Genomic DNA, 17,239 nt, shown 5'->3' with positions numbered 1-17,239 from the left:
ATTACTGATATTTTCTATTAAATTGGGAATTAATTGGTTTTGACACTGAAATTATCTTGACCCAAGCTGTTTAAATTCAGTGTTAGTTTAGCTTTAATTCTTGCTTTTAGATCATCTTAATCACCTCTTAAAATCAAATATTCAGTGATTTCTGTTTTCATCTAAAACAATCTCCCTGTGAACTGACTTGGACTCATCGAAAAATAAATTTAAAATTATACTACACGCACACTTGCACACTTGCGAGTATAATTGCCCTATACCTGCTTTAACAAGAGGATTAATATTTGATAAATTTGGTTGTTATTTTGATAAATAAATGTGCAGGATAGCGTAGAAGTCAGTTTTTGGCGCCGTTGCTGGGGAGATTAATTGGTAACTTAGTGTGTTATTTTTGTTGTTTTTCTACTTTTAAAAAAAAACAAAATAAAAAAATAAATATTTTAAAGATAGAAAAAAATCTATATATTTTTTAAAAAAAAACTGTTAGGTAACTTTTAGTTACTAAACAGTGTATGAGACTTAGATCAGGTAGAGTTTTAGAACAAGAAGTCCATTCACAATCTCTAATGTCTCAACAAAATGATAACATGTCTGCTCTAAGGGGTGATCATGCTGATCAAGATCCCTTGGGAGCTGAAATGCTTCGACCTCTCAGGGACTATTTGCACCCTCCGAGGCAAACTACTCCCTCTTGCATTGTACTTCTAATTAACCATCATACATTCAACTTTAAACCAGGTATCATTCAGATGTTACCTAATTTTCATGGTATGGATTCAGAAAATCCTACACTCACATGAGAGAATCTGAAGAGGTCTGCGGCACTTGTGTCGATCAGAATGTCAATGAGGATACCGTGAGGCTAAAATTGTTCCCATTTTCGTTAAAAGACAAAGCTAAAATGTGGTTGAACACATTAGAGTCGAGATCAATAGGAACATGGAGAGAAATGCAAACTAAATTTTTAAAGAAATAGTTTTCGGCCAATAGGACAGCATCCCTTCAAAGACAAATGATGAACTTTGCCTGTAAACCCACCTAGTCATTTGCTCAAGCTTGGGATCGTTTCAAAGATCTACTTCGTACTTGCCCACATCATGCTTTTGACCCATGGCGGGTGGTTAGTTTTTTTCATGATGCCTTGACCCCTAACCTTAAGATGTTAGTGTCAACCATATGCAATGGTGAATTTTATGAGAAGACACCCGAAAAAGCTTTTCACTTTTTTGACACTTTAGCTGAGAATACTAGGAATTGGGAGGTAAGTCCATTGTCTTTGGAAGACTCAAGAGAGCATGTCAATCCGCAGCCTCGAGGAAAATTTCAAATAAGTGAAAGTGATAACATTAATTCCCGGTTAACAGCATTAACAACGAAGATGGAAGAATTAGAGTTAAAAAAAAAACAAGGTCGTCCATGAGGTGGAAGTCCTTTACGTGGTCTGTGAGATGAATGGCCATATGACAGAAGATTATCTTACCATTCCTGCTTTTAAAGAGGTCCTATATGGCCAAGCATCTGGATCACAACCACGTCAGACTGAGGGTAGGCCTTATCAGAATCAGAATCAGGGTGGGAACTACTTAGGGTACAATCCTAATTCCAATACATACCACCCCAACTCCCGTAATCACCCTAATTTTTCATGGAGAAATGATTATGCTGCCTAACCCCATGCACCATTCCCCTCACAGCCACAATCTTACCAACCAAACCAAGGGTCATCTGGTGCATATCAACCTCCTCATAGGAGATCTCTAGAGGACACCTTACAACAATTCATGCAAGGTCAAATAGGAACCAATACCCAAGTAGCCAAGTTTCAAGAACAAACAAATAGGGCTCTAGAAGATATGAGAAGTCAGCTGACTAAGTTGACACAGACCTTGAGTGTTAGAGAACCACGAAAGTTTCCCTCACAACTAAGTCCGAACCCCGTAGGTCAAGCCCACAGGGCCGAAGGGACATCTAGTGAGAATCATGAGCAAGTCTAGTCTGTTACTGTCATTAGGAGTGGGAAAGTAATTGAGAAACCCGAGGACCCTAGGACAGTGTGGCCTACCACTAGTAAAAATGACCAAGGGCATGATTAAATGAATGATGAGGAAGTGAATGAAGGAAGTAAAGAGGGTAAGAAGAAAGCGAGGAGGAAGAAAGAGAGCAAGAGAAAAAGCAAAAGGAAAAATGGAAGAGTGTTGAAGAGAGATCCAAATTTGAACCTCAACCACCCTTTGATTAGTGATCAATTTTGTAAAACTTTTATTATAATTTCACCCTTATTTTGATCTTAAAATGGTTTAAATTGAATATTATTATGCATTTTGTGATTTTGTGCATGTTTAAAAATATTAATATAAAAAAATAAATATAATATATATAATATTATAATAGTATGGATTCCAAGCCCAACACAAGGAAGGCTCAAGCCCAAAACAAGAAAGGCTCAAGCCCAAGCCAAACACAAGGAAGGCCCAAGCCCAAAACAAGGAAGGCCCAAGCCCAAAAATATGGAAAGCCCAAGTCCCAAAAATTGATGACATCATCGCTTACATCATGGGTTGGAATGACATCATTGCTTACATCATGAGTTGGAATTGTAACGACCCATTAGAGGGTTTAGATTTTTATTTGGAAATTATTGAATTTCTTAATTAGTTTTGTTTGGAGAATTTTTGCCAATTAATTGTTAATGTGGCAATTTAGAGATTTAATTGAGAAAATAGCATTTAATTATATTTAATTATTGTGAAAATTAAATGCAAGGACAAGTTGGTCATTTAAGGATTTGATATTAGCATTTAATTATTAAATAGAATTATTGTGATTAAGGGATTGAAGAATCCATCCGTGAGACGATTGGGTTAGAAGACTCCTAGTTATAATAGGAGAATGAGTTATGGCGTTAGGGCTTCTTAGATCAGTGTATATATAGTTTCATAAGTCATATGTTCTTCATGCCGCAAGAACAGAGAGCCAAGAAGCAATCAGTGAGTTCAAGTTTTGCATAGGAGGCTCTCGTGAGATCATTAAGTCGATCAAGAAGATCATAAGGCAAGTATCCTTTCCTTGTAATCTTTTCTTACAGGTCTTGATTTAGTTGATATTAGATTTCCAGAATTGAATCAGTTCCAGTGCATGTATATATATATGTGCGTTACAGTGAGTTATATCAGTTCAGTGCATGTTTATATTTGTATTTACATGCGTACAGTGAGTACCAGCCAGTTCATGCATGTTCCTTGCAACGTTTACATTAGTTATGATCAGTAAATCATCCCCCAAGTTGTTTATATATCAATTGGGATTGTTCTCCCAAGATTTCTTTTGGAATGGTGTAGTGAAGCTAAGTTTTGATTCAAGTTATGATCTCTATTATCGTAAGCTTTATATCTGATAAGATTCCAGTCATTCGAATAAGTCTTGTGTCATTCGAATGAATTTCAAAGCATCCGAATAAGTTTCAGTGTTATCGTAATGTTTTTTCCCTTGTAATGTATCAGTCATTCGAATGAGTGCCCTGTCATTCGAAAGAGTCCTAGGATATCATATCATTCGTATGAATTTTTAAGATTTTTAGACTGTCATTCGAATGAGCCTTGTTGTCATTCGAATGAGCCCTTGAAGATGTGAGTAAGTTGTTGCTTTGTATAGCTTAGCATTCGAATGAGCCTTCTTGTCATTCGAATGATCTTCAAATTGATTCGAATAAAGTTACTGTTGCATTCGAATGAGTCGAGTTTTGCCAGTTCAAAAGTTGAAAATTTTCAAAATTCATTCGAATGAATTTGAGAGTCATTCGAATGAGTCCCAGATCAGATCCGAATAGCCTTTGAATATCATCTATCATTCGAATGAGCCTTCTGTCATTCGAATGAGTCTCTGTCATTCGAATGAGTTTTCTGCCATTCGAATGAGCTTGCTGAAATCCATTTTTCTTTTCATTCGAAGGGGCTGCTCTTTCATTCAAATTGCCTCCTTAGACTTTCTCAATCATCCAAATAGTATCAAATGGCATCCAAATAGCTTCCAATAAATTCTTGATTCAAGTCTTAAATGTAATATAAATATTCAATTATTCAAATATTGAATTTTTATGCCAAGATATGATAAAATCCAATATGCCATGCCTATACTTAGAAATTTCAGAATATTTGAATCTCAATATTTCTAGTAAAAATCATATACCATGTTTAGCAGTTCATTATGACATGGTCAGCATTATTTTGTGAGATTATGTGCATACACATTGTATGAGCATTGAGCATGACTTATGTGGAGCACTACATATCGTGTGCCAGCATTTATATGAGCATTGCATTATGCGCGCCAGGCGGCTTGTCCGCGGGGATCCCACTAGTATCAGTACAATTATATCTCAGTTATGAGTTGCTCGCCTGATGTCGACCAGGGAGCTAGGGGCATATTGCCCAAAGTATGTGCTTACAGTTTTTATGTTTGTAGGACTCAGATCAGCCAGGTATGTGTTACAGTTATGTGGGCCTATGGGCCAAAGTTGCATACCTGCATTTAGTTTACAGCTTATGTGCATTACATCCTATAAATGTCATCCAGTGATTATTATATCTCTCAGTACAAGTCAGTAAGTATTTTTATCAGTATCGATATTCTTCGATTCAGCTTCAGTTATTCTTTCCAGTTTATTACTTGCTGAGCTTTGTAGCTCACCTTGTACTCTTCACCATTCCAGGTCCTAGTGGGGGAGTACCAGATGTGGGGCCTAGGAGCAGTGTCCAGTAGTGTGTGTACGTGGAGCCGCTCAAGACCAAAGATGTCTGGGAGTTGTTAGTTTATTAGTTAGTGCTTGATCAGTTTAGATTCATTTTATTTTCCAGTTTAGGGAATTTCCCTTAAATGCAATTATGATTTCAGTTTTTGTTGACTCAGAGTCTTATTACAGTTAATTGATATATACAGTACTGGTATCAGAATTCAGTTATCAGTCAGTTTATTTTATTATCCCCAGTAGCACCTCTTCTCGGGCAGTTCTAGGAGAGGGGGTGTTACAGGAATGATGTCATCGCTTACATCAAGTCACGAAATTTCAAGAACTACATTTTGGCCCTAACTTTTTAAGTAATTAGATATTTTATTTATCTTTGTATTTTTAAATTAGGTATTTTTTTTTTTTAGATATTTTGTATTATTAAATTATATAATTGAGTGGTTTCTATTGCATCTTTTAGCCTATAAATAGAGCACTTGGGGTGCATTTGTAACCATTCAATTTTCTTATAATGAAAGTATAGTTTTGTTCTTAGAATTTTTTCTCTTAAATCTTCAACTTTTGTTTCCATATAGTTGTATTATGTTATTTATATTGTCTTTTTATTATATACCACCTATATGGTCGGTTGAATATTGTATTTAAATATTGTCTTTTAATTATACACCGCCTATATGGTCAGTTAAAAAATTGTCTTTCAATTATTGTCTTTTAATACCGCTTATATGGTTGGTTTAATATTGTCTTTAAATATTGTCTTTTAATTATATACCGCTTATATGGTCGGTTAAAAAATTGTCTTTTAAATATTGTCTTTTAATTTCTTTCATTTAAATTCCTGCCAATTTATTTAAAAATGAAGATAAGTAGCTAAATCCAATCTTGGGTTAAGGCAAGAACAGTGTCCAACGTAAATGATTCCCAAAGAAAGTTGTGCTTCAAATGTGTAATATTAATCTGATTTAATTTGAGCAGTGTGCGTATAGTGTATTTTTGAGTTTGGATTGAAGCATAAGCCTAACTTAGAATTTTCATGCCACGTATGGAGATTGCTAGACTTGGAAATATTTTCATACCCAAGCCCAAATGATTAATCTGTACCTATAAATTCTATTTGTGGGATATAATTCAATTTATGATAATTGCCTAACTTAGAATTTCCATGTCATGTATGGAGATTGCTTAAACAAGAATTATCATTATCTTGAACTAAAATTACTGACAGATCTGCAAAACTCAATCAGATGAATATTACTGATCTTTTCTATTAAATCGGGAATTAATTGGTTTTGGCACTGAAATTGTCTTGACCCAAGCTGCTTAAATTCAGTATTAGTTTAGTTTTAATTCTTACCTTTAGATCATCTTAATCACCTCCTGAAATCAAATATTTTGTGATTTTTGTTTTCATCCATAAATAATCTCCCTGTAAACTGACTCAGACTCACTAAAATATAAATTTAAAATTGTACTACACGCACACTCGCACACTGGCGAGTATAATCGCCCTACACCTGCTTTAATAAAAGGATTGACGTCTGATGAATTTGGTTATAGTTTTGATAAATAAATGTGCAGGGTAGCGTAGCAGTCACCCTTTCCTCGAAAATTAGCCTAATCAAAAAGAGATAAAACAAATGCAGACATATGCGAGGTGTTCAAACAAGTAAGGATAAACATTCCTTTATTGGATGCAATTAAGCAAACACCTTCATATGCTAAGTTTTTGAAGGATCTCTATATAGTCAAAAGAAAAATCAATGTGCAGGAAAAAGCATTCTTGACGGAACAAATGAGTCCTATCCTTCAATTCAAGACCCCTCCAAAGTACAAGGACCCAGGATGTCCTACCATTACTTGCACAATTGGAAGCCAAAAAGTTGACCAAGCACTTCTTAACCTATGGGCTAGTGTCAACCTGTTGCCTTTCAGTGTTTATCAGTAACTAGGGTTGGGAGAACTCAAGCCCACTAGGGTCACTCTTCAATTGGCTAATTGATTAGTAAAAGTTCCTCGAGGGATTGTGGAGGATGTCCTAATCCAAGTAGACAAATTCTATTTCCCAGTGGACTTCATTGTCTTAGATACCCAGCCCCACCAAGGTCCTCAGTCGCCTATTCTTGTTATCCTAGGGAGACCATTCTTTGCTACTTCGAATGCTATCATCAATTGTAGGAATGGGATCATGAAACTATCATTTGGGAATATGACAGTGAAGATGAATGTTTTCAAGGTAGCTAAGCAACCAAATGACGAAATGGAATTGGAGGAGATTGATTTAATCTAGACCTTAAGTGAAGAATACTTTGAGAAGGATTTTTATGAGCAAGTTATTTATAATTTAGAGAAGCAAACTTCGGAAGAGATAGAGCCTGATGTTGAGTCAGCCAGGGTGATCACACAATTGATGCTTGGCCCAGAGCCATTGAAATTACCTGGGAATGAAACCCCACAATCTTTTGTCCACCCACCCCAACTTGAGAGAAAACCATTGCCGAATCACCTTAAGTATGCTTTCTTAGGTGAAAGGGAGTTGTTGTTTCCAAAATACAACAATCTATTTTTAATTGTGGATAGACGCAAGAGTCTTGATAGTCGTGTCTTTGTTGATGAAGATCTTGACAAGTAATTGGATCTGGTAAAGGTCCAGATCTGGTGATTTGATAGAGCTGATGATCTGGTGAGCTGATGATCTAGTGGCCCAAAATGATATGGTGGCCTAAAATGACCGAGTGGCCTTGGTGACGAGTGGCCTTGGGATGACGAGTGGCCTTGGTGACCGAATGGCCTGAAGATGACGAGTGGCCTTAGTGACCGAGTGGCCTGAAGATGACGAGTGGCCTCAGTGACGAGTGGCCTTGATGACGAGTGGCCTGAAGATGACGAGTGGCCTCGGTGACTAGTGGCCTACAAAACGAGAGCACCGTTAGGACGCGGGCGGGGGTCCCGAGAGAAAATTTGAAAAATGTGCTTCAATTACTCAAAATTGCATACATTGTGATGAAGGCATGGTCTCATATTTATACCGAAGGAGAGAGAGAAGATGTGCGAGAATCAGGGCGAGAATCTTGCAGCCCATTTTTATGATTTCGCGGCCCATCAGAGAGGGAAAAGATGAGAGATTGGCCCAAGCCCACTCGACCAAGACCGAGTGAGGGGTCACTCGGTCATGACCGAGTGGGGGGGCCACTCGGTCATGATCGGGTGGGGGGCCACCCGATCATGCCTTCTTTTGCCTTTTTCCTTGGCTCGGTTTTGAGTGGTTCCCATATCTCAACTTCAATCACGATTTTCACATTGATTCAAGTAGAATCTCTCAAAACTCAAAACATGAAAGTTGTAGATAATTCTCTTATCTTTCCATAGGACTTTTAATCATCTCAATCGGAGCACATATGAGAAAGTTATGTCCGAAAAACCCAAATAGTGTCGTACCCACTCGGCATAATCGAGTGGGCCCTCCCCACTTGGTCTCGGCTCGACCTCTTGCTCCTTCGGCTTATTTCCTTGATCTCCTACAACCCATTGGGCCTTTGGGCTTCATTTCCATGTCTCATGAATTTTTTAGGTCTTGTAATACTCCAAGTTTGCAGGGCATATCAATTGCTCCCTACTCTTTTAACTAGAAGGCTCAGGTGAAAGAGTATCTTATCCTATAAACTTTTGAACATTACTTCTCTTTTAGCTGTTTCATCTTCTACACATCCTCTCAAGCTTGTTTGCACACCGTGCCTTTAAATTTCTGGGCTCTAGTGATTTCCAATTCCTTTGCAGAAGTATGAGGTGGATATACTAGTAAGTTCGCTTTCCATAGATGTCTAACTGTGCACCAAATAATGAGTTTGATTCTGCTCCCAGTTATGGTGTTGTGCATAGGACAGTAAATTTGCACTTTCTTTTCCCTTGTTATCGGGCGGTGAGTAGGACAATGGGTTTGAGTTCATTTTTCCCTCGTTGCCGGACTGTGAGCAGGGCAACAGGCTTGAATATACTTTTACCTCATTGCCGGGCCGTGAGCGGGGCAATGGGTTTGAATGTACTTTTACCTCGTTGCCGGGCTATAAGCGGGACAACGGGCTTGAACGTACTTTTACCTCATTACCAGGCTGTGAGCGGGGCAATGGGTTTGAATGTACTTTTACCTCGTTGTCGGGCTATAAGCGGGACAACGGGCTTGAATGTACTTTTACCTCATTGCCGGGCTATAAGCGGGACAACGGGCTTGAATGTACTTTTACCTCGTTGCCGGGCTATAAGCAGGATAACGGGCTTGAATGTACTTTTACCTCATTGCCGGGCTGTGAACGAGACAATGGGCTTAAATGTAGTTTTACCTCGTTGCCGGGCTATAAGCGAGACAACGGGCTTGAGTTTATTTTTCCCTCGTTGCCGGGTCGTGAGCAAGGCAACGGGTTTGAGTTTATTTTCCCCTCGTTGTCGGGCCATGAGCGGGGCAACGGGCTTGAGTTTGTTTTTCCCTCGTTGCCGAGCCGTGAGCGGGGCAACGGACTTTAGTTTATTTGTCCCTCGTTACCGGGCCATGAGTGAGGCAACGGGTTTGAGTTTATTTTCCCCTCGTTGTCGGGCCGTGAGCGGGGCAACGGGCTTGAGTTTGTTTTTCCCTCGTTGCCTGGCCGTGAGCGAGGCAATGGGCTTGAGTTTATTTTTCCCCCGTTGCCGGGCCATGAGCGGGGCAACGGGCTTGAGTTTATTTTTCCCTCTTTGCCGGGCCGTGAGCGGGGCAACGGGCTTGAGTTTATTTTTCCTGTAAGCAGAGCATAGCAAACAAACTTTCACAAAGCAATGTGTAATGAAAACGCTTACATTTTTTGAAAGAAGTGAGTACATCCACTATTTCATTTTGGCTCTTATTGTTGCCTCTGAGCACAAAATGTTTAGTTTCTTGTTCTTTAACATAGGCTCTCTTCAATATGTCTGACTTTTGCTCCCAATTTTCTCTTTAAGGGCATTAATGATGGCGACTTCCCTTTTCTAAGGGTATGTCCTCTCGTGGCTTGTCTTGATGGAATAGAGGAGTCCCCTGCCATAGTTTCACTACCCGAGATAACATGTATGGGCTCATGAACTGGTTCATTGTCTAGAGGTGAATTCTCTCCGTAATCCCTTCCTCTCTCTTGACATCTTTGATTTGATCTCCCCCGCTCTTCCTGTCTATCTTCTCCTCTTCGAGGCTCACTATGTTTGACCTGTACATACCTTTGAAGATGTCCTTCACGAACTAGCATCTCAATCTGATCTCTTAACTCCCGGCACTGGTCAGTGCAATGACCACGAGTTTTGTGATATCTACAATATTCTTCTCTATTCTTCCCTATGAAATGGTCAACCTTTTTCGACAGTCTAATGAAACCTGACCCTTCGATAGCTGCAAGTATGGTCGACCGAGGTTGGAGAAGTTTGGTGTAATGGTGGAACTGAGGCTGAGGTATATCTGATCCCTTAACCCGCCTGGAGTCCTCTTCAATATCGTTTTCCTTCCTTTTTCGCTCTCTACCCTCATTCCCACCTACAGCTCTCATAACTTCCGTATGGAGCACGTATTTATTTACTCTAGTAAACAAATCTGCTAGGGATGTTGGTGGGTCCAAAGATAATGATTCTTTTAGGGTAGTTAGTCTCGTTCCATGTAACATAGCAGATATTGCCATTGCAATTGGTAAATCATGAACTTCGGGGGTGGCGTTCTGAAATCTATCCACATATTGATGGAGAGTTTCTTCATTCCCTTGTTGTATGCTGAGTAGGTAGGTGGCGTCCTTTTTCCTTTGACTGTTAATTACAAAGGCCTTGATAAATTCCGTTCTGAGCTGTCCAAATGACGAAATGGAGGCCTCTGGTAGGCTGTTAAACCATGTTCGAGCATGTCCTGATAGTGTTAAGGAAAATGCTCGGCACATTATGTCGTCATCCCATCCATGCAATATCATCAGTGACTCATAATTCTGAACATGATCATATGGGTCGTCTTTTCCTGAGTAGAGGGTGATTTGTGGCATTTTGAATTTTTGAGGCAGTGGTCACTCAAATATATCTGCAGTAAAAGGACATTTTCTACGTTGGTGCTCTTCTGTTGCAGGGATTAAGTTTTTTCGCTCAAGCACCTCTTCTACTACTCCTTTCATGTCATCATGCATAGTAGCTATTGTCTGATTGTCATGTCTTGTTGGTGTACAGGCCACTGTTTCATGATACCTCCGCCTTTGAGGGCTTCTGGTTCTGTTTTCTATTCTTGGGTTTTCATTTCTTCGGGGCACGAAATGAGGGTTCCTTCTTGGTGGTGGCAATTTGGGCCTATCCTCCCGTCAAGGCGTAGATCGAGAATGAGAATCGGGAGTAGCTTCTTGATAGGAATCAGCTCCCACCTCGGGCTGAGGCATAAACTTTTTCAGAGTATCAAGCAACGTCCCTCCAAGCATCATACTTTGGAGTACTCCAGCCATGTCTTGAAGTGCTTGCATGCCTTCAACGTGTTGTTGTCTCAATGCTTCATACTCTTCTCACGGGACCGTACGTGGTGGCTGTTGTGAGGTCCCAGCTTGATCAGTAGGGAGTGATCCTGAGTCGATGTTAGGTGGAGGTGGGATTGGTTGATTCCCCATATGCTGGTTTGGAGAAATGGAGCGATCACCTCTTTGTGTTTGAGCATTATGAGGGGGAGGAGGAGCTCCTTGTTGCTGAGAGTTCCGTGGTGGCGGGCGTGTTTCAACGCCTTGAGAGAGAGTTCGTCGGTGTCCACGGGTGTTTGCCATTCTTAAGTTGACTTTTTGTCTTGCATTTCCCATAGACGGCGCCAATTGTTGTTGCCAAAATACAACAATCTATTTTTAATTGCGGATAGACGCAAGAGTCTTGGTAGTCGTGTCTTTGTTGATGAAGATCTTGACAAGCAATTGGATCTGGTAAAGGTCCAGATCTGGTAATCTGATAGAGCTGATGATCTGGTGGGCTGATGATCTGGTGGCCTAAAATGACCGAATGGCCTTGGTGACCGAGTGGCCTTGGTGACGAGTGGCCTTGGGATGACGAGTGACCTGAAGATGACGAGTGGCCTTGGTGACCGAATGGCCTGAAGATGACGAGTGGCCTCGGTGACGAGTGGCCTACAAAACGAGAGCACCGTTAGGACGCGGGTGGGGGTCCCCGCGAAAACCCTCCGATGCTTGAGTCAGATATCGAGAGAAAATGAGAAAAGTGTGCTTCAATTACTCAAAATTGCGTACGTTGTGATGAAGGCATGGTCTCATATTTATACCGGATGAGAGAGAGAAGACGTGCGAGAATCAGGGCGAGAATCTCGCAGCCCATTTTTATGATTTTGCGGCCCATCCGAGAGGGAAAAGAGGACAGATTGGCCCAAGCCCACTCGACCATGACCGAGTGGGGGGGCCACTCGGTCATGATCGGGTGGGGGGCCACCCGATCATGCCTTTTTTTACCTTTTTCCTTGTCTTGGTTTTGAGTGGTTCCCATATCTCAACTTCAATCATGATTTTCACATTGATTCAAGTAGAATCTCTCAAAACTCAAAACATAAAAGTTGTAGATAATTCTCTTATCTTTCCATAGGACTTTTAATCATCTCAATCGGAGCACATATGAGAAAGTTATGTCCGAAAAACCCAAATAGTGTCGTACCCACTCGGCATAATCGAATGGGCCCTCCCCACTTGGTCTCGGCTCGACCTCTTGCTCCTTCAGCTTATTTCCTTGATCTCCTACAACCCGTTGGGCCTTTGGGCTTCATTTCCATATCTCATGAATTTTGTAGGTCTTGTAATACTCCAAGTTTGCAGGGCATATCAGGAGTCTTTGCTAGTAGTGATTTCAACAGGCCTAGAATTGCATCAATAGGAAGCATTTCTAAATGTCCTTAGAATGCACAAAAAAGCTATAGGATGGTCCATCTCTGACCTACATGGCATTAGCCCCCTCACCTGCACCCATAGGATCTTCTTAGAGGAAAATGTGAAACCTGTAAGGCAAATGCAAAGGCATCTGAACCCGAACATGAAAGAAGTTGTTCGGGGAGAGGTTCTTAAACTGTTAGATGCTGGTATCATCTACCCCATCTCAGATTCCAAATGGGTCAATCCGACTCAAGTTGTACCTAAGAAGTTAAGAGTCGTTGTTATAGTAAATGAGAACAATGAGCTCATCCCTATGCGCATCCAGACCAGATGGCATATGTGCATTGATTATAGGAAGCTCAACTCCGTGATAAGGAAGGATCCTTTTTCGCTTCCATTTCTGGATCAGGTCTTAGAGAGAATAGTGAGACATGCCTTCTACTGCTTATTAGATGGGTACTCTGGGTATATCAAATTGAAATCGCGTTAGAGGATCAGGAGAAAGCCACATTCACTTATCCATTCGGGACATTTACTTACAGACGAATGCCATTCGGTCTGTGCAATGCCCCTGCAACATTTCAAAGATGCATGATGAGCATCTTCATTGAATTGGTAAAGAATATGGTGGAAGTCTTCATGGATGACTTCTTAGTGTATGGAGGTAGCTTTAACAGTTGTCTGAAAAATTTAGAGAGAGTCCTGGAGCTGTGCAAGGAAACGCATTTAGTGCTAAATTGGGAGAAGTGTCACTTCATGGTCACTTAAGGAAGTGTCTTGGGACACATTGTTTCTTCTAAGGGTATTGAGGTCGATCAGTTTAAGGTTGAATTAATTCAAAAATTACCTGCCCCGAAGAATGTGAGGGATGTTAGGTCTTTTCTTGGCCATGCTAGTTTTTATAGGTGCTTTATTGCTTCATTCAGTGCCATAGCCAAACCTTTATGTCGTCTTTTAGCCCTAGACATGCCCTTTGAGTGGATCAGTAAGTGTCAAACTGCTTTTGAGAAATTAAAAAACTCACTCGTTTCTACACCCATCATTCAGTCCCCTGATTGGTCCTTACCATTTGAGCTGATGTGTGACGCCAGTGATTACGCGATAGGAGTCGTGTTAGGGAAAAGGAAAGACAAGAAACCTCATGTGATAAATTACATTAGAAAAACTCTTAATGAGGCTCAAAAGAACTACACCACGATAGAGAAAAAGTTGCTAGCAGTTGTCTACGCCCTAAACAAATTCTGGTCTTACCTCGTGGGGTCACTGGTGATTGTTTTTACTGACCATGCTGCTCTCAAATATTTATTCACAAAGCAGGATGCAAAACCCCATCTCCTTCAATGGATATTATTGTTACAAGAATTCCATATCGAGATCAGAGACAAAAAAGGGGTAAAAAATGCGGTGGCCGATCACTTGTCTCGTCTACCATGCCAAAATCTTAATCAATTTGAAAACCCAATTCAAGATTCCTTTCCTGATGAACAATTGTTTCAAACAAACACTCAAACTGAACTACCCACCTTTCCATGGTACGCTAACATAACAAATTATCTAGTCACTAAACGGATCCCCGATTATTGGTCCAAACTAGAAAAACAAAAAATTTTCAGGAAGGTGCTGACATTTTTCTGGGATGACCCATATCTATTCAAGTATTGTCCTGACCAAATCATCCGCAAATGCATTCCCAATCATGAACAACAAAGTGTCATTAATTTATGTCACACCCTTGCTTGTGGAGGCCATTTTCTCCATCAAGAAAACAATTGCAAAAATTCTACAAAGTGGATTTTATTGGCTAACACTATTTAAGGATGTGTACAGATTTTGTGCAAGTTGTGATTGATGTCAAAAACTAGGCAGTCTATCTTAGAGAAACATGATGCTGTTACAACCAATCCAGGTGTTAGAAGTCTTTGACTGCTGGGGTATAGACTTTATGGGTCCATTTGTCAGCTCGTTTGGGCATGAGTATATCTTACTTGCTATTGACTACGTGTCTAAATGGGTCGAAGCAATCCCGACAAGGAGCAATGACCATAGGATTGTGGTGAAATTTTTAAGCGAGAACATTTTCAACTAGTTTAGGATGCCACGAGCAATCATTAGTGATAGGGGTTCCCATTTTTGTAACAAGGTCGTGGCAGTACTCATGAAAAAATATGATATGCTGCACAAGATTGCCACGCCGTACCATCCCCAAACCAGTGGTCAAGCCGAGCTAGCTAATAGGGAGATTAAACATATCTTAGAAAAGACCGTTGCCACCAATCGCAAGGATTGGTCTTTGAGATTAGTGGACACTCTCTAGGAAGCTCCAATTAAATGAGCTTGATGAAATGTGAAATGATGCATTTGAAAATGCACGACTGGCCAAGCTTCACATGAAAGAGTTCCATGACCGATGCATTATTAGGAAAAGCTTTCATGTCGAGCAACAGTTACCCTTGTATGATTCTCGATTGCATTTATTCCCAAGAAAATTAAAATCAAGATGGGTTGGCCCCTTCATAATCAAGTCCATCTCAGAATATAGGGCTTTCGAAATTGAAAATCAAGAGTCAGGGCAATGCCTTAAGGTCAATGGTCATAAGTTGAAACCTTATCAGTATAGTTATGAGGAAGACGAAGGAAGTGTGGATTTAGGGGATCCACCATCAAATGAGTAAAGGACGTCTTTAGGTCCAGGACATTAATAACAACCCCTGTAGCTATTGAGGGTGAAGAAAACACCACATATTCATGCATTGATGATCGCCAGGTATGCCTATCCTCTATCTTTTCTATTATTGCCGATTGAGGACAATGCACATAAGGTGTACTTAAGGAATTGTTTTGTGTGGTATATGTGATTTTATTGGGCCCCTTTAAAAAAAAAAACTAAAAATAATAATAATAAAAAAATATATAATAAAATAAAAATTTTATTTTTTTAAAAAAAATAAAAAATATATATATATAAAGATATAAGAGGGAGACAGATTTAACGTTGAGGACAACCACTTTGTTTTTTGGGTAGAGCAATCACACTACCCTATAAAGGAAACGACACACTACCCTATAAAGAAAAAGAAGACGTTGAACGTTGAAAAAGGAGACGCTAGACGTGACCCTGCACTTATGGCACGCCTCGAGCCAAGTGTGGTTGTTGGAATGGTGACTTCCACAACCCTATAAGAGACCCTGTATCTGCATGAGGCAAGCCACATTTCTTTGAGCTCAGTCTTCTCTTCTTTGCGTTATTCTCCGATCGGGTACTCTCATCCCTTTCGTAAGATTCATAGTTTTGTTTTACTTTTCTCTTACTATAGTTGTGTTTTAAAAAAAAATGGATCTTCAGCTCTTGAAAATTCCCAAGTACTATCCATCTCTCCCACAAAATGATTTGAAAAAGATTTCTACCACTAGGTGAGAAAGACTTAGGCTTTTGATGTGTAAAAATATCCCTGAAGATATTCGTTGATTAATTGAAGCAAAAGTTCGATTTCATGGCGAAACCTCACTTAGTTTTAAGCATTTCCCAGGCTTGAGAAAGAGTAGTTTTTCGAAAAGATGAAGAGCGACAAGATTAAATGGTTGTCACAAATGTGCTCGATGGACTTGTAACACACGATGCAAATCTGTGGGGTTTACTTCCATAAATCGAGATGATAAAATTAGTTTCATAAAGGATGGGCTAAGTAATGAGTCTTTGGATGATATCCGATTTACTCTTGAGACACATCCGTGTGGAATAGTGCAATGAGAACTTCTTTCTTTATGGACCAGTTCAGAAGTGACCACCAATGCTATAGTCTTGGGAATCTGACTATAATTGACTCTGTTCGCCAATTTCTAAGAAAATTGGATGGGAAACCTATCCCCGCTTCATAGAAGGTGTTTAAGCCATTTCTGGACGTAAAACCAGAGGAAGATGTGAGCCACAATCACAACTACTTGTATATATACATGATTTTTGTTTGTGCTTATTTATTGTTGAATTTCTGTGTAGTTACTTTTGATCGCCAAACCTGTTTAACCAGTTCTACTTTCAGGGCATACATAAAGAACTAACATAAATGGAAGGCCAGCTAGTTCGTCGAATCAATACCATATGTGTACTATGTGGCTCTCAACTTGGGAGCGATATTTGTTACACACTCGCAGCAAGCGAACTTGGCCTAAAATTGGGAGAGAAAAAAATTAATTTGGTCTATGGAGAGGGAAGTCGTGGATTGAATAGATGTGTTTCACAGGCTCCACATCTTGGGAAATCATATGTGGTAGGTGTTATGCCAATCTCTTTGACTGATCCACAGATTTTTGGGTATACACGAGGTTAACTTATAAGAACGACTTCTATGTTTGAGCGCATTGCTTGTAAGATTTATCAGTCAGACGCCTTCATTGCTTTACCAGGAGGTTTTGGTACACTTGAAGAAATCTTTTGTATAATCTCCTAGGCCAAGAGCAATCTCCATACAAAACCCATTGTACTTTTAAATATTAACCATTTTTTCGATGGGTTGCTCTCTTTTCTTGATCAAGCTGTGGAACAAAAGTTCATTTCTCTTTCAGCAAGAAAGATTCTCATTTCCGCATCCACCATTGAGGAGCTGCTAAAGGAATTACACGCTTATGT

Source organism: Diospyros lotus, chromosome 10, assembly GCF_014633365.1.
Source record: "Diospyros lotus cultivar Yz01 chromosome 10, ASM1463336v1, whole genome shotgun sequence".
NCBI lineage: Eukaryota > Viridiplantae > Streptophyta > Magnoliopsida > Ericales > Ebenaceae > Diospyros > Diospyros lotus.
Note: the sequence above shows the minus strand (reverse complement) of the source record.